This window comes from Athene noctua, chromosome 6 (assembly GCF_965140245.1).
Source record: "Athene noctua chromosome 6, bAthNoc1.hap1.1, whole genome shotgun sequence".
NCBI classification, from domain to species: Eukaryota; Metazoa; Chordata; class Aves; order Strigiformes; family Strigidae; genus Athene; species Athene noctua.
In genome coordinates this window covers 42568778-42590659 of record NC_134042.1, presented here as the reverse complement: position 1 = coordinate 42590659, position 21882 = coordinate 42568778, and positions in this window count along the sequence as shown.

The window sequence follows — 21882 nt, the reverse complement described above, 5'->3', positions numbered from 1 at the left end:
CTTTGGTAGTTCCATAAAAGAACATACCAGGGCAAGTGAACAGACAAGGTCATTTCTGGTGTAACACTAAGTACTATGGGAGGGCTGTTACTTTCAACAAGCACACTAACATTTTACCTGGTGGAAAGTAGGGCATAAAATTTATTTCATTTTACAGCTGTGCCAGAACTCTGCCATCAAGTTATAGAAACTTACAGCCAGGGCATATGACCTCTTATAGACTCTGCTGGAGTCATTCACCTAAGATTTCATGTCACAAAACATTTAGCTTCTTCTTTATGCCTGTCCCATAAAACACTCCTAGGCAGGAGCTTTTCTCTCACCTCGATTATTCAAACCTCTTTCTGTTACTTGTTTTAATATCCTTTTCATTCTCCTCTCATCCATTCAAAACTTTAAGCTGTAAATATCCTTTGGTGGCCCTCTCCACTTGGACACATACCTTTAATTTGGTATTTCAAGACCACATGAAAGGGAGATTATCTCACCTTTTTATTTATTTACTTACCATTTTTTGAGAAATAAAACCCACAGGCTCAAGGTGTTAGAGCACTTTTCAGATTAAATCATAATGTAACCTCAATGCTGCAAAGGTCAGGACCAGAAGAATCTAGTCTTGAAATCCCCAATGCCCTCATCCAGAATTCATAATCTGGCCTTTATAAATAAAAATGTCTTGAAAAAATAAATCAAGATGGGGATTTGCGAGGTTTGGAAAGACAAAGTTTATAAAATTCAACTTGCTCAGCCCCTACACTTAAGGACAATCCTGTTGGGAGCACATAAAGCTGCTTTACACTTACTCCTCACGATCACCACCTTTGTCAAGGGAGACCCAAGAGGTTATGAACCTGCGAAGTATTGCACATCCACGGCAAGATGGTTTTTTTCTTTCTGCCTGACCTAGTGAAAATGCCTCTAGTGAATTTTCCCCTTGATCCCTCTGTGTTGGAAACAGCTGGTTGAGGAACTTTCCACAAAGTCCATTTACAAATGGCACAGTGTCCTGCAGCACCCTTCATTAAAAATATTCTACCATGTATTTGGCATGCAGAAGGGGGCACCTCAGCAACTGTATGTACATTGGCTCTTTGTGACAAGCCTTTCAGACAGCCACGCAGGCTATACATGAATGACCCACCCAACATACACGTCACACGCTACAGGTTTATGTTCTCCATTCTTGACAGCTCAGAAAGAATCAGCCCTCTGGCATGCCTGTCCATATACCACAGCTGGGTTCAAAGAGGTGATGTCTCATATTTTGGTGGATAGAGCAAATTTTTTTTTTTTTTTTTTTTTTTTTAATGGGCTATTTCCATTAGCTAGGATTTTCTTCACCAGGAAGAGTGGAGTAGGTCCCTTGGGTGGCAGCCAAGATAGCATTGACTCAAAAACCATGTCATTTCAATTTTTCCTGTTTCCCTCTGCATGCCTGACTTAAATCTTACAGAAGCTTCCCATTCCCCTTTCTAGGCTGTTGATGGGCTTCTAGCCTGATGCAAAGCCCAACCACTGCCAAGGACAGGCAGCTCAAGGAGGTAGAGACAGATTTGTCTGAGCCCCAAGACAGTCAGTTTGACCTGTGCCATGATGGTTGCTTGTTATTGCTGAGAGGAGAAACCTAGGGTGTGCTGCAGTGGAGGCTACTCTGGGAGTGAAAGGGATGCCCAGCCACTTCATGTCCCACTCCTGATCATAAAAACAAACCCTCCTCACAGCTCCACCTCAGTCTTCTCCATAGCCAAAGCACCTCTTGGGGCAGAAAAAATCAGTTTTGCCTCCCTCCTGAAAAGCTTAGGTCAAGTTTTGCCCTGAGGCTACCTACCAGAGCAAGGCAGGCACCTACTGAAGTTGAATTGCAGGTCATAGCACTATCTGGCCGTCATTCTCCCAGCACTGTTTTCAGCCAGAGTGATTAACTCTGAGCAATTCTGTTTGTACATAAGTCTGTCAGTTATAGATGCAGAAGGAAGTTATATTTGTACAATTGCTTTCAAGGTCCAGCAACAGAATTAGCCAGTGCTGAGTCATTGAGTGGTCTGATTCCTACACATGATCCATTCAGGTTTAACTAATAACACATCTCTTCTTATCTGCTGAAAGCTGATAATTCATTCTTAACACATCTGTTTCTGAAAGATCATTGTAATAGTTGCACTGCCAAGCTCCAGTCAAGATGAAGAAAGGACAAAGCAGCTGGACTCCAAAAATTAATCTTGTGAAAACTAACTTTTTAGGATTGTGAAACAATCAGTATTTCTACCTGGAAGTCAGAATGCTGGATTTTTTCTTTGTAAGCGAAGATGTTCAATATTTAGGAACATCAAAGAGGTGATGGGCAGAGTAAAATCTGTATGCAATATCACACAAAGAACCTATGGCTGCAATTTGTTTTGTGTAAGAGCTGAATGGCAAGGCTTTACACTGTGTTGTTTTTCTTCTTGACTGTGTTATCAAGTGGCATGTGAGGTGCAAATACTTGGGATCTGACTCTGTGCTCCTTACTCAGCAGAAAGTCCATCAGAAGCAGCAGGAACACTGCCCTAGCTAAGAATTTCAGGTTGAATTTCAAAAAGTTGAGCTTGCTGCTGCTAACTGATTATACAGCATTAACTCTGCAGTTGCCCCTGTGAAAAAGATAAGCACTGAGACCTCCATTTCATAAGCATGAAAGAACAGGAAGCAAGTTTCTCTGTGGTTTTTCTGTGTACCATAGAAAACATGTTTGTGTTGTGGTGAGTATTGGGGCAAGCCAGGTCTCAAAACCCACAACTAAGCCCACCTCAAACCCACCCTTGGAGGATCTATCTAGAAAGGAATAACCCAGTAATACCACAAACCCTCATGTAAATCTCATTCTGGGAAGAGGGGGCACTAGCAGGATCACATCATCTTCAACAGCAGGGGTTAATATAAAAGCATACGGCAGAGTCGTCTTTTCAAATTAGTATTTCATTCCTAAGTGCCCTTTAGCACACTACATCACAGAACAGAGATGACATTTCTATCCTTGCAAATGTGCTGCACTCTTCTAATCAGGATGTGTTGTGTCGGTGTTGCTGGCTGGTAATACAGCCATGGCCTGCTGCAGCGATCTCATTTGTAATATCTTGCCATCCCAGTGGTGAGCTGTAGAGCTTTTTAAACAGGGCTGCATTGATAAGGAAAGAGTATCTGGTAGATGTGTCATGTTTCAAGCACAGCTGAAATACAAAATGTAGCACGGATTAGGAACAGCTTTTAACTAGGACTATTTACAGGTATAGACAAAACTCCTTGAATTGATTTATAGTCTCATTCATCCTACATTCTTTGTAGCACCAAGGGTGATGTAGCAGATTCTGCATTCCCCTACCATCCTGCACACTTCAGTTTAGCATTTCCTTCATTGTGCTGGGTTTTGGACCAGTACAGTAAAGTACGTAAGTGACATTGGTTTACTTGGACCCTACTCTGATGCAGATGCCAGAAGAAAATGGTTTTCACTGTCTCCAGTTATCCCAGCTGAGTGCAAGCAAAGAATTACCCAGTGTGTGTGGACTACAATCCAAGGAAGATTTCAGTGGTTTGCATTAGAATTTGGAAACAGCCTGGGAATTGGGTTAGTAGAGCGTGAGGTGAGGCTTGTGCATTAGCTGGATTTGCATAAAGATTAGTGGATCCACATTAGACTGTTTGGGGATTTGCTCATCAGTCAGAGTTACTCCCAGCTTCAGCACTGTATTGAACTCCAGGCAGAAGGTCAAGGATGACTGCAACCAAGAAGTTAGTCAGCATATGCGGTAAAGCTGTTTTAAGGCCTCCATCCCCTGCTAGACACAGGAGGAAACATAGTAACAAGTAATGAGGAAAAGGCTGAGGTGCCTGATGCCTGATTTGCCTCAGTCTTTAATAACAAGACTAGTTGTATTGAGGAAATCCAGCCTCCTCAGCCAGAAGACAGAGACTGGGAGAACTCCCCTGCAATCCAGGAGACAGTCAGTGACCTACTGCACCACGTAGACATACTCAGGTCTATGGAACCAGATGGGATACACCCGAGGGTGCTGAAGAAGCTGGCTGGGGTGCTTGCCAAGCCGCTTTCCATCATTTCCCAGCAGTCCTGGCTGACCAGGGAGGTCCCGACTGACTGAAAATTGGCCAATGTGACGCCCATATATAAGAAGGGTCGTAAGGATGATCTGGGAAATTACAGGCCTCTCAGCTTGACTTCGGTGCCTGGGAAGCTGATGGACCAACTCATCCTGAGTACCATCACACAACACATGCGGGACAACCAGATGATCAGGCCCAGTCAGCATGGGTTTATGAAAGGCAGGTCCTGCCTGACAAACCTGATCTCTTTCTATGACATGGTGACCTGCTTATTGGATGAGGAAAGGCTGTGGATGTTGTCTACCTTGACTTTAGCAAGGCCTTTGACACTGTTTCCCACAACATTCTGTTGGTGAAACTGGTTACTCGTGGCTTGGATGGGCACATGCCTTGCTGGGTAAAAAACTGGCTGGAGGGCCAGGCCCAAAGAGTTGTGGTGAATGGAGTTAAATCCGGTTGATGACCAGTCACCAGTGGTGTCCCCCAGGGCTCACTTTTGGGGCCACTCCCATCCTTACTGATGATCTGGACAAGGGGATCAAGTGGACCTTCAGTCAGTTTTCAGGTGACACCCAGTTGGGTGGGAGTGTTGATCTGCTCGAGGGTAGGGAGGCTCTGCAGAGAGACCTGGACAGGCTGGAGCCATGGGCTGAGGCCAGCTAGGGGAGTTTCAATCAGGCCAAATGCCGGGGGCTGCCCTTGGGCCACAACAACCCCCAGCAGCGCTACAGGCTTGGGGAGGAGTGGCTGGAGAGCTGCCAGTCAGAGAGGGACCTGGGGGTGTTGATTGACAGCTGGCTGAACAGGAGCCAGCAGTGTGCCCAGGTGGCCAAGAAGGCCAGTGGCATCCTGGCTTGTGTCAGCAATGGCGTGGCCAGCAGGGACAGGGAAGGGATCTTACCCCTGTGCTCGGCACTGGTGAGGCCGCACCTCAATGAGTGGGTTCAGTTTTGGGCCCCTCACTACAAAAAAGTCATTGAATGACTCGAGCGTGTCCAGAGAAGGGCAACGGAGCTGGTGCAGGGTCTGGAGCACGTGTTGTACAAAGAGTGGCTGAGGGAACTGGGGGGGGTTTAGTGTGGAGAAGAGGAGGCTGAGGGGAGACCTCATCTCCCTCTACAGCTCCCTGAAAGGAGGGTGCAGAGAGCTGGGGATGAGTCTCTTTAACCAAGTAATCAGTGATAGGACAAGAGGGAATGGCCTCAAGTTGCACCAGGGAAGGTTTAGACTAGATATTAGGAAGCATTTCTTTACAGAACAGGTTGTTGGGTGTTGGAATGGGCTGCCCAGGAAGGTGGTGGAGTCCCCATCCCTGGAGTAGTTTAAGAGTCCGGTCGACAGCACTGAGGGATCTGGTGTAGTTGGGAACTGTCAGTGTTACATTAATGGTTGGACTAGGTGATCTTCAAGGTCTTTTCCAACCTTGATTCTGTGATTCTGTGAAGGCATCACGGATCTGCTGCATCTAAGCATGTTTCAGCAGCTGGAGGTAGACAAGGAGGCTTTATAGCTTTCAGATATGTAAATCCCTCAGATTGTTGATGTTTCAGATGGATTATCAGTTTCTTGAACAACCTGCCTGAACATGTCCAGCTCTTTGAGACTGGATCAGAAATACTACATAACATCAATCATTGGTGGGAAAATCTATCAAGGGCTATTAAATGTAAGTAAAGGACTGACCCAGTCCTCCCCTCTGCTAGTCCACAACTATGAGTGCTGCAGACAGCAGGTAGCCCCTCATGTTCTCTCTGAACATCTCCTACCACCATTGCCTATATTATCAGGCTGACACTTTGTGCTAAGAAAACCTCACAAGCCTCTCCAGAAAAGAAACACCTAGCAGGGAAAAACATGAAGACAAATGATGTCAGTAAACATAAAAATTAAGTACAGGGAAAAGATGTATAGGTCATATGTCTGAAAAATAAAAACAGGAAACCAGCAGTACACACAGATCACGATGATCCCAATATTTCCCTCATCCCTGCACATGTCCAGGGAGCTGGTGGACACTGACCAGACACTGGACTTGGTGGAGCTTTGGCCTGACCTTCTGCAGCCTTTCTTTTTGATTAGTGAGGGGATGTACAAATCGGAGAAAATGGTATGTTAAGAATGGCTGATATCTCAATAGCATTATTAATACCTAGATCAAAAGAAAAGTCTGAGACTCACTTAAAATCTTTAGGTAACTAGCTACAGCAACTAGTCTGTAATGCTCAGAACTTGTTCTCCCTCTCACTTCTCCAGAGAATAATGTAGTATGCATGTGAGTGGGTAGAAGAGGTTATGAAGAAAGCTATTAACCCTAAAATAGAAGTCAAAACACAACATTAAAAGAAAAATATGCCGGCATTCAAAATACAGCTTTTTATTACTAAAATGAAAGAAAATTTTACAAAGCCGAAGATGGTAAAAAGAACAAGGCATGGTTTGGTGTCACCAATTTCTAGTTAGCATTTCTACATCATCCCCATATGTGTGCCAGCTGCAACACAGTTGTTTGGCAGCAAATACAATAAAAATAACTAGCAACCACAGCATGCTCTCTGAAAGATGACAGGGGTACCCAAGAGACCAGAGACTTTAGGTTGCAAGGCACAACTGGTGCAAGCCTGTCTCAGTAGCAAAAGGTATATGTAGACTTAAGCAAGGCTTCCTCTTGCAGCAATTTAGACTGTCTCAGGTCCCCTGTGACTGCCTTGGAGATATCCACCAGGAGCCTACAGTGCTGACAGGGAATTCGAGCTTGTGTAACTGACATTTTTGAAGTCTGGCAGGGAATATAATAGTAAATGATCGGCCATTCTCACATGAATTTACTTGCCAGAGTTCTAGTGTTACAGTAACTCAGACCCTATGAAAAGTCTACTGGGGCCAGAATCTCCTTCAGTCTAACCTAAATGTGCTACATGGAGAAATGAAAAACTTTGGTATACTCAGATTTTCCTTGAAAATTGGCTCCATATGTATTCAAAATTTTGGATTTGAAGCCTGCTACATAGTTTTGATGAAGTGACCCTGAAATCACTGAGATGGTATAGCAAGTTCTTGGGTTTTGACTTGAACTCCTCTTACGAAATACAAAAAACTAGTATTTATTAATCTGTCAGAAACAGATGTTGGTTAAGAGTTGACACCCATTCATTTGCCTCCTAATCTTAAATTGTCCGGATAGAAGTGGTACTAGGGTGAGACCATAAGATGGGTCACTAGAGTAAAATTTTATAAACATTTTGGAACAGTACAGCGAGATCATTTCCTCATTGCAGTGGGAAGAGAATAGATGTCTGATCCAGTGGTGAGAGCACTTGAGTGAGACTCAGAAGCTCTGGGCTGCACTTGAGATCCCTTTTGGTAAGTCACTATACTTCTTCACATTTTGTATTTTCATTTTGTAGTAATAGACTAATGTCCTTGTTATACATGCCTTAATAAACTGACTTGAAATAGCAAAAGGAGCATCTCAGTAAAAAAGGAGGTTTAAGCAGAACTCAGTAGCTCTTCCCGTAGTGCAGTTTCTAGCAACACACTGGGCTGCTGTCTAGCACTAGCTTACAGTATTATTTAGGAACTGACCCCAAAGCCTCTGTTTGCTCACTGTCAGAACAGAGATTTACAATGCACATTCTTCCACTAGAGTGAAAGAGTCAAGACTTCCCTACAGAAACTGGATTTTCCTTGAGGGTTTTGAATCCAAGTACATCCTGACCTTACTCACTGTCTGACAAAAATACTGCTTGTAGTGCTTTGTTTCTATGATGTCTTGAGAAATGCTGTAATAAGCTCAATGTTTCAGGCTGTGTGGTTTGCCAAACCTCTTAATTTTGGGATTATAGCAATTGGAATAGTTCTCTTTTGTACTCCACTTGCCTTCCTCCATGAATAGCCAGAATCCTGAAAGCTGTTGTATTTTTCATGAACAAGTGATTTTGTCCAAACTCACACCTGATATTTTGTCACCTGGCCTTTCTGGAGGCTTACCACAATCAACTGCAATTGTAGAGTGGTTACGTGATACCTTGCTAGTCCAGAAGGTCCATACCTGGGTTACAGAAGCACACAGAGGGTTCTTGCCTTGAGCAGACCGCCATGTCAAAAGTTTTGGTTTACTATGCATTTTCTTGAAGGTACTTTTTCATCTATCATTGCTGCAGTTTGTAGCCATTTTTTTTCTAAATTCCCAGTCTTTTGTTTAAAGTATAACACCTTACCTGACCCTCCCTTATTGTAAACATATTTGTAAGAACGTTCAAGAAAATGGTGAGCTTACTTCTAAGCAACTGAATAAATGCCAGAGCTGAGGAGTGTTTCTGGTTTGTGGGGACCCCTGATCTGACCAGTCATGGCAATTCTAATGCATGCTGTAGGTTGACAGTAGACACCAACAGTAGACACCAAAGTCAAGTACTGTATTGTGCTGAACTAATTTTCATTCATATGTTGTTTGCTTAGATGTGAAATGTCAGGGATTCTGGACAGTATTGATGAAATTCCACCTTCAGTGTCAAAACACCATCTGATTTCAGTAGGGCCAAGATTTTATGTCTTCTTGTGTGGGACATGGAACATATACCTTTGATGGAAATTAAAATATCAGCAAAGTTGCAGGCACATTCTTCCACCTGGGGCAAACGTACAAAGAATTTCCTTGCCATATATTATTCCAGGAAGCTTTATAAGTAATTCACAAGTCTTTGTGAGTGTTGACTGGACTTCCTGCATTCAACAGTCAAGCCTCAGGTCATCAGACTCTTATACTGTAAAGGACTCTTATATGTAAAGGAAAAAAGTCTTTAATCACCAGCGTGGACTTACCAAATCAATGAGAAAGTTACTTCTTGGCAGCATACACATCACTTTTCCACTCTAGGAATGAGTTCTATGTCTTCCACAATCTACTTCACTTTCAGGATAAATTCTGTCTTTTATCTCATCAAGATAAAACTGGCATAACTCCAGTGAAGACAATGAAGCAACTGCAGATTTACCAGGATGACATGGAGAGCAGATTCTGGTCCTTCCATTTTATAGTTGAGACAAACAAGGCCACAGACAGTGTGCTCATCATTGAAGGAAAAACTGGAATCTAATACCTACTGGTCTTTAAATGCTTGGCCTCCTCCCGAAAAAGCAAATAGAGAGAAGCTGTAGGAAAATTATATAAAGCAAAGCAATGACTTGGTACTTGATAGCTCCCTCCTGAATCACGAGTCATCAGTTCATACTGCACAGGCTAGCTAAGCCCCCTCCCACTTATGACATTTCTTACTGATACTAAGAAGTGCTGAGAGACACCAACAATATTAAGATACTGCAGAGGACATCAATAGAGGACACAGAACAAATTAGGAGTAGTTTAAAACTTTGGGCGGAGGGGAGAGAGAAAACAAGAAGCCTGCACCAGTGTTTGCCCTAGGAAAAGTATAAAAAAGGAAAATGTCACTGGGAAAATAGAAGCAGTAGAAAAAGGAGAGAAAAAACCCTCAAAAGCAAATAAACAGAAAGAAAACCAAAAGAAGGGCAAATTCTATTTGGGCCTATGCTGCCTGCTGAACATTTTTTTCTCCTGCAAGTATATGAGGCAATCCATATTCTTAAGCAAAAAAGAAAATCATTCCACTGCAATCTAGATAATTTCCCACTCCATTTGATGACATAATGCACTAAGAGCAAAAAGCTCTAAATCATCTAGAATAACCTACCAGTCTCACTTTTCAGCAAAAAGGAATGAACTTTATTCTAAACTGTTTCACTGTCAGTGCTAATGCCTTTTATAGCCTCTGTTAGGCATTCTGTACTACGTACTGCATTTCTCCCACATGGAGGGGGAGGTGGACGTGCCAAGTAAGTTCTTCACGCAGGTGTAGCTGGTCTAACAGGTGTCTGCCTATACATACAACAAGCAGTTTCTCCTTTCCAGAGGCATCCCCAAGACCATTTCAACAGGATAGGCATAAGCAAATAAAAGGAAACAGACATTGCATTAAATACCTCTAGATGTGCTAAGTAATTTTTTTTAACATCATTCTGCCCTTCTCCTGCAGTAGCAAGTTGCTGTTGTGTCTTTTCTCCCCTTTTGCAGAGTGCTAAATCCAGCCAGAAAGCTGTTATGAAAAAATACCCGAGGGAAGTGTGATGGAGAGTTTCTCTTCACTGATTTCTTTTCTAACATTGTTTCTTCCTTCCTCCCCTCTCCACCCTGTGGACTCGATCCTCAGCCCATTGATGTCAAAGGAAAAACCCACACTGACCTCATGTGGTTCTGGATCACGCTTCCATTCCTGGGCCATTTGTTTTTATAAGTGAGCTAACAGGAGCACTAAAAAATCCTGTCAGTGGAGCTCTGAAAGTGCCATCCACTGCCCTAATGGCTGGTGTGAGTTTTCAATGGAACTGCATCATTTGAATCCAGGATAATATTTTACCTTCAATATACCACCATTATGAATTCATTTGACATTCTATGTACAGTAATAACAATGAATTTGCTGGATATTGAATGTCACATACTTTCACAAGTACAGCATTTCATTGTAATGCACAGCAGCATTAGTTTAATGATACCAGAGTTTTTCCAGATTCCTTTCTTTATGTCCCCGCTTTCTCAAGGAGAACAATAAATACTCCTTAACAATGCCTAAGAAAAATAAAATCATATTTTGCTTTTGGAGAGAAATATGATCTATATGCAGGCCTCTAGCAAGCTGAACAACGCTTCCTGGGACGCTGTGAGCATGAATTTGTGCGCAGACGCTTTTTCTAACCATATAATGCATGGCCTGGAATATTAATCAGGGGGTTTTTGATTTGTTTTGCTTTGCTTTGTGGTTGTTCGGGTTTATTTTTCCTTAATTGATTCCAGAGTGCAAAAGGAAATAACCTTGCTTCAAACCATCCTGCAGTAAAATATAAAAAGATATGAAGATGTTAATCTGAAGGATGGTCAGGAGATTAATTTTAAAATGAACATTATAGAGTTGATTGCTGAATATTTCAAGTAGCAAGGAACAACATGGAGTTGTTTTTTGCAATACAGGATGTGAAATTCAGGGCCAAATCCTACCTCTGTTTCCTACACAGGTTATCTATAGCAGAGTAACAAGCCACACTGCACGAATGTGGTGAGCTGGGCTGAATCCCACTACTGGTGGAGTGAGGTGCTAGGAAGTGAGGGGGGGAGTGGGTTTCCCCAGTGCCAGATCAAGGGAAGGCATGGGGTTTTAATCCAGCGCTAGGGAGAGGCAGTAACAAGGAGGGGCTACAGCCGCCTTAGACTTCTGGCCAAGCCTGCACCTTTGTGAGGATGTCACCTTTGAAGTATCTGTGACAGCCTTCACCCCATCACAACTCAGGTATCAGCTGGATATCTCAGTCAGGAGAAATTCATAACTGTGCACCCAGTTGTTTTTTTTTAGTAAGGATGCACATGTGCAAGTGCTTCACTGCATGAGTGACTCCATGTCACTTACCTGCTATTTTTGTGAGATGGTCATCAGCTGGTCCCATTTCTACACAGTGGTGCTGAAGCCTTGTCATCCACTGTCACATCTGCTGGGGAGGTTCTCAGAGTGGTAGCCTGGTACTTCATCCTCCTCAGGAGACAAAGTGACTTGTATGCAGAATGGGTTTTTTGGCTGCCTGCTGGTTTTACAGGTTATTCTAAAAAAAAAAAAAAAAAAAAAAAAAAAGAGAGAGAGAGAGAGGCATGTTATCTTTTACTGTAGAAGGAGTGATCACTGTGTAAATGGATTTTTTTTCTAACCTTTGTGCAAATTGTTGGGAAATGCAGTGACTGTAAATGTCCATGAAGAAATACAGATAAACCTTCTCTGATTAAAACTATTTTCTGAAGCATTATTTTTTGTCATTTTAAGGGGAAAATTAGTAATATTTCTGGTGACAAAGTAAACACTGACATCAGCTGAGCTGCTAGTAGTGCAGAGTCCCTCAAGACTTTTGTCATGGGAGGACTTTGGTTATTGCCTAACATTTTGCTGAACTCTACTGAATCACAGATAAATCCATTGTTTCTATAAATGGTCCTTCAGCAAGGTGAAAAGAAATATTGAGTAACCAAATATGACAAGGATTGATTGAGAAAAACTCCTTGATGGGCATGTGGAAGTCCAAGGAATAAGAGTAGACTGCAATTAGCATGTTTTTATGTGGTTTGTTGTAACATGAGTGCGCCAGTCCTCTCTTTATTTAAAAGCTCTTGGAGCTGCAAATTTTGAAGCTGTCTCTTTAGCTTTATGTTTGCTTGCATGTATTCTAGTTTTCATCTGAGAATACAGAGGCTGTTTCCAAGGCAAGGTGCCCTTCAGTTCAAAATACAGAAGCATGGTGAATATATTAAACAATGAAATGAGTAAGACAGCAACTGTAACTATTGCAGCTAATGCTACATCACTCAGCCTTGCACAGAAAGAGTTGAATTTACACAATTATTTGCAATGAATGTGCTCCAGAAGGCCAATCAGCATTTTGAATGAAAGAGAACCTAGGGGAAAAATTGCTCATCTCAGATAAAATAATGAAGGCAATAATCAGTGGGATAAGGCAAAATGGATGGCAAGACCCGCTTGTTAAATATTAGCTCTTCAGACCCATACAACAATAGAAAAGAACTGCATCCTAAATGAGATACTGTTATGTCACCTGTCATTGATGTTTAATCATGTCTGGACAACATTATTTTTTCCCACTTATCTCCTAGTGCCAATATCTTATCCCCAGTACTGTATGTAGGCTTTCAGGCAGCTGTTCACATATGGTAGTTTTGGGGATGGCTGGGTTAGGAAAGTCTGAAATCTGGGTTCCTCATAATAACTGATGTGACATCTCTATATCCAGCTCTCACACCACTGAATGGCCAAGGAAAAATTTCACCATAATTAGATCCTGTTGATGAAATGCTGCAGACAAAAGGTCTCTATGCATGAGGATGAAATGGACTTGCCTCAGCTATTTGTTTGTCACTTATTTAATGAGACATTGATTGATAATTTACCAATCTCTGCATTGCTTTTTTGTAGGGCAAATATACCAGTATGTTCATGTATATAAACAGATAAAAGACAAATGGAAGAAGCAATGCAAGCAGACGTGTTTTAATGAAGAATTACCAATAGGTAAGTGATTCCAGACAATACACAAAAGGCAAAGGTTTAGATCAAACTATCTGAACAGTGACTTGAAAGAGTTCAAAGCAAAGCATAGGGATGTCCCAGGAGGGTTTATGTGTTTTACCTGTCAATTCATACAATTGCCTATTAGATCAAATCAAATATTTCACTTGTAGAGTCCATGAAGTGATAGAGCACAGACAGACAGTTTTTGATGTGTCAGCATGTCAGTGGTGAGACACTAGACACATGATGTTGCACTCATCATGAGCTTTGCTTCACGAGCTTCACTTCTTGGGCAACAGCGAAATAGCAGCAGAACTGCAGCTATGCTACCTGGCTGATACGATCACCAGCTTCAAACCAACGCAGGCTCTATGAGTGAGATGAGCACAAAACCAAAGATACTAATTGCAATGATACCTCAATTGTGTGTAACACTTTTCTTCCCCCAAAGCACTTAAGAGCAGGGAGTATTTCATGCACTGTTTAAAGGAACATGATTGCTTAACAGCACATGGCAATTTTGCTTGAGAACTTTGGATCAGAAAAGAAGAAGACTAGCCCACCTAATTGAAAGTGTAAGGCGGTCACATAGGCAGTAATCTTTCAATATGCAGTGAGAACAGGATTTCTATCCTCAGTCTCTCTGACAACTGCAGTTTAATGCTTTGTGAAAACCAGCTATTCTGTCTCGAGCTTTACATATTTGCTGATGGCAATCCCAGAAAGTCAAACCTGTTAACTCCATGATGGAGAGGATGTTTAATTTTATTTTAGAGGAAAATTAGCTATATCACTTCTTCTAGCAATTTAGAAGTCTTATGGACCCTGAGTTTTTAGTTATGAGATGTGACATGATAACAGCTTTGAGTGAGGCAGCTGCTTCTTATAATCAGATGGAATCTGATCATTAATCTAAAATGTCCAGCTATATTTACTGCTTCTTTTAATAAAAATATGAATTTCATACATATTCTATCTAGATATGTTCATGAGCTGCCTGAACGTACAAAGCTAGACATTTTTCATTTTCATCAAATGCTATGTTATGTTGTGACACTTTAACTCTACAATTAAGCTCTTTTAATTTCCTAGAAAGAAAATCCATCATAAGCTCTGTGTCATCATTTCAACACTTCCTGTCCTTTTACATAACTCTTACTCTAGTAATCTGCATTTTAAAAAGGCCTGTTTGGCCACATGCGGTCTCCAACTTCAGAATCTGTTTAGAGAATTAAAATGCTTACGAGGGGAGATGTGACATTTGGCTTGAGCCTCTTACAGAAGCTGGAAAAAAACTTAAAGATACAAGAAGCCAGATTGTTAGGAGATAAATGAAAACATGACTTTGTGTTACTGAGTTGTGTGAATTTTTCCTGGACTTTGTCCTGTACAATTAAACAAGGTATTTAAGTACATGCCTAAATTAAAATATCTCTAGCTTAGTCTCATTTCCTCCCACAGATTTTATTTCTACAATCTTCCCTATGCACACTTCCCTTCGTTCTCTTCCTCATCCTCATTGTGCTCACCCAAACTGTAATTCAGTTCCTGAAGCACACCGGAAACTTTTCAATTGTTTTTAAAAGAGAGTAAAGTCTGATTAAGTAATGTGACATCACTCTAGCACTAATGTTCAATCCCAAATTAAACCTTTGGTGGTTTTAGTTCTCTGTGTGCGTGTTTTCTTTCAGCAGCTAATGACAAGTCTTGGAATATCTGAAACATGTCTCCCTTTCTCCACCCCAGTCACATCCTAAATAAACAACCCACCCATAAGTACTTATTCTGCACTGGATCTAGTTTTGCTACTTCCATTCCCAAATTTGGTACCTCTTATATTCTATGGTTATCCAGGTACTGCTGGATTTACAAGACCTGACTTGCTCCAAAATCTCCCGTGATCCATTTTTTGGTGAAGTTAGCTGTTTCTTGCATAGTTTCCTCTTAACTGCATGTGCAATACGGACATCCTCAAAGGAGCTGTCTGTATTTTTTTCTGACTTCTCACATCGGTTTTTGTCATATCCAGCAATTTCTTATGTCAGGTCCAGCAGTTTTCCAAAACTATTTGATAAGTTAAATCTCAGCTCAGCCAGCACCTGGTCATCTGCCTGCTGCCCTATCACTTTCCCTGAAAAAACTGCACCAGCTAAAGATTTCTCTTCCCAGTTCCTGCTCCCTGTCACTGTGCACAGGGGTCAGTGAAACTGTCTTTCTTTGCATAGAGCTGCCTAGTTCTTTCTTCATGAAGCTTTGCCACAGTGATGTTTCCTTTAAAAAAAAAATAATAATCTTATTTTGGTAAATAAACCGTCATAATTTGTTAACAAAAAAGCAAACTCACTTGCAATATGGATGTCCCTACTGTATGGACAACTTGATTTAAAATCTAATAAAAGAGAATGTCTTTCAGTTTTTGTTCCCTGTTGCACAGTGATTTTTAGTTTTTTTCACTTCAGGATGCTGTATTATTTTTGCCTTCAAACCTCATATTGGTAAGATGAGGAAAAGCAGAGGGATTCAGTTTTGTTTCATCGTCATTTCAGTTTTCTCTAATTCATGTCAGGTTTATACACAATGAAGCAGTCCGCTGCACAAAGGCTACAGCTTTTTAACCACCAAACTCCTTCTACTTGTACCTAATATCACATAAAATATGCAAGATTTTGCTGTTAAATTACCAGGTTGTTGCAGAAAAATGCAGGCTATGCTATCAATACTGGATATGTTGTGCCTTGCACTGACTCACTGCTTGCCCCAACCTGCACTGAACACTGTCACCACACTCCTTCACCCCAGCCTTGTGCCAGATGGCACTTCCACCCCAGCTTTCTTGTCCTCAATATTCGTAGTCTTTTCCTGTACTTCCACCTACAAAACCCCCTCCTAAAATTCAGGCATAGCACAAATGGCGGAAGTGGCACAGCACAGCTCAAAGAGTAAACTCCCCCCAAAACAGGATGACATCATCCAAAAGCCAGCACTGTTTCTGGTTCATCCTCTATCCATGCCCAAGAATGGTATGTACAGACTAAATCCATGCCAGGCAGCACACTAATGGCTAAATAAGGATGTATACTGCATGCTCAGGTATAGTTGTAGAGATTAGGGACTGAGAAATCATCCTTCACTTTTTAAAGTGTTTTCTTTGATAATATATCAGATCTAAATATATCATATTCTTATAGTTCAGTGCAAACTGATGATTTAGGTCCTTTCTCTACAAAGCAGGTCATTGGTAGTAAGTGGTGGCAATATTAACAGAAAACCTAGAGAGGAACCAGTAGATTTCACCATGTCATTAGTGAAGATACGGGGAAAATTGGCAAAAGAAAATTATGTAGCTTAGTAAATATGTTTGTTTTTCAGTGGTTGTCACAGCTAAAAGACCATGTAGTAAAGGGGTGGGGGGACACACAAAGGGGGGGGGGGGGGGAAGAACAAGGAAAATTAGATGGGAGTAAGTGACAGTTTGTCAATCCTGTGTACAAATGCTGAGGTAGTGAACAGCTCCGATCACCTACCGCAAGCTATCGCAGAGCATTTGATATTCTGCTCCAAGTATTTTTTTGTCAGCAGCTGACCAGTCACTGTGAAAATTTCTCAATTTTATACCAAGCATTTCTATCAGGTCAGTATTATAGTACATTCTTTCTGAGCTTAACAGCATCAGCAAAATAAAGAATGCAAATAATGTTCCTGATCTAGCAACAGCAGCAGCCAGCCAGATCACTGTCTCTTTCCATTTAAACTGAATATTTATGTGTTGAATTTTAAATATCATCTTCCTATCACTTTTCAATAAATTAATTTTTCTCACCCAAAATGTCTTGAGTTGTGACTGCATAATATTGGTGTTATAGGGACTGTCCTATTTCCAGCCACAGATAATTTACTTAAAGAATGGCCCAGTCCTGTCATGCAAATTTCAGCTGGCCAAAGAAGTCACCATTCTGTGAAGAGATAATAATGTTGACTCTAATCTGTGTGCCAGCTGACCTCTGTTTATAATTGTGTACCAGTTAATACCTAAACTGAAAGTAAGTCTGAGGAAGAACTTGAAAAAACCAACTCAGAACCTCAGGCCCTGCAGTACACTAAAATCAGCAATAAGATTTAGGTGAAAATGTAATTATTTTAATGTTGCCTAGATGTAATTGTAGAGAGCAGGGTCTACAAGTAACATCATCCAGATTTTTGTCAATATGCTATCCATTCTACTGATTTTACACCCACAGGGATTTTCTTGAGATTTAAATCAGATCTTCAGGAAACTTGAGCACTGAAGTGGTCTGTAAGCCACCAGCAAGTACATGTCCAGTTCATGTGCATGATGACTGGGTGACCAAATTGAGATGCTTCCTCTCTTTTCCATTTGTGTTCCTCCTCTGCCATTTGTATATTGCATATTACAGTACTGCTATTAAGATAAGAATGACCACAGTTTCTCCTGTCACTGTTTTTTCCCCATTTAATTTCAAGTAATTGAAAGAAAGCAGTAAAGCTCAAGAAAAAAAAAAAAAAAATCAAAAATTGTACCTACCCTGGAAGACTCTTTTGCTGTAGTTCTGTCCCTAGGAAACTGGAAGAAAGCAGCAAAGTTATCCGGAAGGGCACTGACGAGTTCATCGATGTGGTCATGGAAGCTGGGAGGAGAAGACAGGAGAGTGTGTCCTGGCAGGCAGTGCGGGTGCCGTCGTTGACGTCTGGCATAAGAAACAGAATTTGCTGAATGATGACTGAGCCAGGCTAAAATGTAAAGGTTATAATGTGGTGACTCTTAGCACATGGAGGCCACGTTTCCTTTGCAGTCAAAGGTGTGATTAAGGCATTAATAGTAATAATAACCATTGTACTATTTCTGAGGGTTCCACAAAGGATGATGCAGGAAAACTCACTCATTTCTGCTTCCTCTGCCAGAAAATTTTCAGGGCTCTGGGCATCAAAAAAGATGGGAAGTTACTGAGTGAAATCATCTCTGATTTCACGAGAGTGAAAGCATGCTGGCACACCGCAGACTTGCAGGAGACTCTGTGAACTTCCTTAGGTAATGTCACATAAGTCAGTGGTCAAGCCACTGCCATCTAGTTTTCACTGCTGTGGTACCTGAGGTACCTGCAAGGTGGAGCTCACTCCAAAAAGCCTACTGATGCAATCACTTGTCTCTATTGGAAAGCATAACCTTGACTTCTTAAAGAAATAGATGGTCACGTTCTCAGTTGATACAAATTGACATAAATACATGCTATTACAGAAATTTATATCAGCCATGACTTTGCTCCAGGATTCCCATGGGTTTGCTTGTATATTCATAATCTTTTATGGTGCAGGTTGCAAATCAATCTGTGGCTCCTTCAAATCAATCCATTAAAAAAAGTTATTCGAAATGCATTTGTGGAGTGGTACTTAGGTGTGACCCTGGAATCTAAGGCAAAGCTGAGGACTGGCTTTGGTGGAAGTTCTTGCTAGAATGGAGATCAAATCAACCATCTTTTTATGTTGATTTTAAACCAACATTTTGACATATTAAATTCTTTGAATCCCAGGCACAATAATAAATATGTGGTTTGAACACCTTAAAGAGATTATTTCCATGGAATCTAACATAATCCTACATAGTTTACAAAACAAAACACAGGTTAGTTGGAGGCAGGAAAATTCATTCTGGTTACATTTCCAATAGATTAAGTTTAGCAGGATTAAAATTGCTACACTGGAATCATTCAAATGGAATTTTTTGGCTTTGCAACAAAGTTGCCTTATCTTTATTTAACTTCATTGTTTTATCAGCTGTGTCCTGTTTTCTGCTTCATTGACAACTCTGTTCACACCTAATCAGAACACATTAAATTCTGGATTGGAGGTTCATCCAACAAAAGCTTACATGTGGGGGACTCTGTGTGTTTTGCATCATTAAGATTTTTTCAGCATTCACATGCCATTTTATAGTTAGAAGAGATTTTACAATTTTACTTTTCTTTTTAAAAAATCTCCTTCAGTATTGTCAGCCATATACAGCATCTGGCAAAGTGTTTTTTGAAGTAGTGAAATTCAGGCCTCTGAGTTTATTATGTGTTCCACCAAAAAGATGCATTTGTAAAACGGGTAGAAGAGATTTCAAAAGGATAGTAGGTCACATTTAGAAATCAAAGATTTGATAGACACCACAAAAGTGGAATTTAGTCTAATCTTGGACATTTAGAGACTTCTAAACTGGAAATAAATCTTTTCAGATACTTGTCTCATAAAATGCATCCCCATGGAATGTCACCGAATTGCACACTCTTGAATAATTTCTTTAATTAGTGACATGGGAAGAAGTTTATTTCAAAAAATGAGTTCTTTCTTTTCCTGCTACACAAAGCAAGCCGCAAATGTTTACATGTGGAAACTAGAAATCTACTTTTTCACTAGGGATATTCTTTAAATTTCATCACAGATTTTAATACTGTAAACTTCTGGAGTTGTTTGATTCTCTCATATACCTTACAGAACTTCCAAGCCCAGTGTCACAGGAGTGCAGGACAGTGAAATATAGTTATAAAATCCATGTTCCATATCTAACACACATGGTCTAAGGAAATTTGGAGCAAGTTAAACACATAATGGCTTGATCTAAAAACTAATGAATTCAATGGAAAATAATTAACTAGGGAACTCCTGGGTAGATGCTAGGATCTCTGTTTTCCCTGAGACAGCCCTGCTCAGAATTTCTTTCTCCCTCTCTTTCCCACCCTCATATCTCGCTGCCAGTAGTCTGCAAAGATCACTCTCCATTAACTTTGACTGTCTTAACATAAACCATCTACCCCAGCTTGGCCACCTAGGAGTTTCTTCTATATAGAAAAAGAGAAGAAGAACCTGTTCTAAGAGAGATGTCTGAGATCATCAGGGGAAAATATCTTTCTGGATGTATGTGCCTCTTTTGGAAAGTTCTTTAGACTAAACACTGAACTTTCAAACAGCTATTTAGGTAAGAGGAGCTTACCTAGGTCAGACTATTCTCTACAGGAAGGAAAATTGATTATTTTAGCTATTCAGAGCAGAGCAAAAAATTAGAATCAAAATGTAACAAAACTTGGGTGGAAAAGGAAGAAAACAGGGCCATCTCCCTGAGAAAGGAGAATCTCCCATAAGATGACACCCTTGCATCTCTCAACCTCAACAGCAGGTGCAAAGCATCATGCAGTCAGCAGGAGCTGTCAGGTGAGCTCTGCTTCTCAGCTTTGGATGGAGGATCCTATCAGTGGATGCCTGCCTCCTCTTAAATGCAGAGTTGTGGGTTTCCTTAAGAAAATATATTTAAAATAGGACTCCTACAGTACATTAGGAAATTGCTTTCCTTCCCCTCAACTACTTCTAAGAGCCCACGGATTGAGGTTTGATATAATAAAACATAAACCTGGTTGCTATATAATTAACTCAGAATTTAATGAGCAATAAAAGTACAATTATGCCCTTGTAATGCATTAAGCTTATACTCCTTCTTAATCCATTTGAAAGGGCTCTCTAGGTGTTCACTTGGCAAATAACAAAATAAAGCAAGTCAGAAATTATGCTTATTAAATGTAAATGTGTATCTTTAGCAATTGATAGCTAACGTCATAGGACAAACTTGCCAAACTTAATTAAATGAATAAAAGCAATTTTGCCCTTAATATCTCCTTAATTACAAGGCTAAATTATCTTTTACATACCATGCTGTACCAAGGTGTGAGCTGGCATGAGAAACCATGCTCTAGAGATTTTGACTCATCATGTGAGAACCTACAGATATGCACAGAACTGAACAGATACAGAAGAGTTTCTCCTCCTTTTCGGAAAGGGGAAACGAAATATTACAACATTACATCTTTTGCCACAGTCACATCAGAAATCAACAGTAGACCCAAAAACCAACTTCAATTCATGTAAACCTTGATTCATTACTTTACCTCTAAAACAAAGTTATACCTAAAGAAACATCTCACCTGTTGCAAGGATAGCAGCTAGCTCAAAAGAAGACTTCATCTTAGATGAGTGTTTCATTTACAGTTTTCAGTGCTTTACTTTTATCTTTATCACATGCCAGTCATAAGCTACAAATAACCCTTAATGTTTAGAGGATTTTTATAACAGATTTCCAGATTCCTAGAACTGATTACCCCCAACCTTCCCACCCCGCCCCAATAAAATACACTTGATGGGAATTTACCGGTGATGTTCACTTTCTAAGTAACCAGATCAGAATCCTTTATTTTAATTATTATTGTGCTTCTCCATTCCAGCTATATCAGTCTCTTATTCAAATTAAATATTGATGTCTAAATTAAATGTTTTAACCTTCTCTAAATAAGCTATCTCAGTGAAGCATTCTGATATTTCCAAACTGAAGTTTTTAAGAAATGTCATTTTTTGTGCATACTTTTGCAACTTTCATTCCTTGATTTAGAACAAAAAAATGCCAAAATATTGCAGTTTCTCCTGTAAAAGGAATTCTAAATTTTGACTAGCCCTATAAATTAAACTAGCCCTCAACTCCATTTTGCATGCACAATGGGTAAATAGCACTGGGGATTTGAAGTGAATTTTTAAGGAAAACTCTGCAACATATTCCTCTCACCATCACTGTGAGTAATGGTATAATGAGGACAGATATGAACTTTTA